Here is a 736-nt window from a genome sequence, read left to right on the forward strand (position 1 = left end):
TGTTTTGAAGGTTCTATTTCTATGTTTGTTTTTAGCTTTCTCCCCTACTTTTACTTTCAGTGAATATGTGGGGTAACTTATTTTTATTCTCTGTGGTGGAGTGGGATGGCGGAATACACCTGCGCCTGGGATCAGTTCCAGGTGTTATCGTTAACTGTGAACTTGAGAATGTTCTTAACTGTTTACATTTCAGTTTCTCCCACTGTAAAATGAGGATAATCCTTGTATCTAGTTTAAATGAGACTTAAAATAGTTCCTGATCCATAATAAAGCTCTCAAAAAATTAGGTATTTTATTCTCTCCCTACTCTCACTCCCTCCCTCCTTCCAGGATTCGCTGTATTGCTAATTGCTTTCAGTAGACTTCAAAGGTGATATTTTTCTAACTCTTCTCTCTGTATGGTTCTCTTTTCCACAACACGTTGTCTCTAGTCCTCTGCTTTACTTGTGATAAAGACATTGATGTATTATGTTCTAATTAATGTAACGCATGCAGATTTTTAAATTAATGTTCTTTATAAGGCTGAAAAATGATCAACTAATTCTGAGGGTTAGCAGGCATTAGTAATTTGTACTATGGTAATGAAATTACTACAGTGAATATTATTTCATTGGTTCTCGGCATCCTCAGTCGGATGTGGGCATGCATGAAGATTTTTAAAGTAATGTTCTTTATAAGGCTGAAACACCATCAGCTGATTCTGAGGGTTAGCAGGCATTAGTAATTTGCACTATGG

The sequence above is a fragment of the Myotis davidii genome, unplaced genomic scaffold (assembly GCF_000327345.1).
Source record: "Myotis davidii unplaced genomic scaffold, ASM32734v1 scaffold31, whole genome shotgun sequence".
In the NCBI taxonomy this organism is placed as follows: Eukaryota; Metazoa; Chordata; class Mammalia; order Chiroptera; family Vespertilionidae; genus Myotis; species Myotis davidii.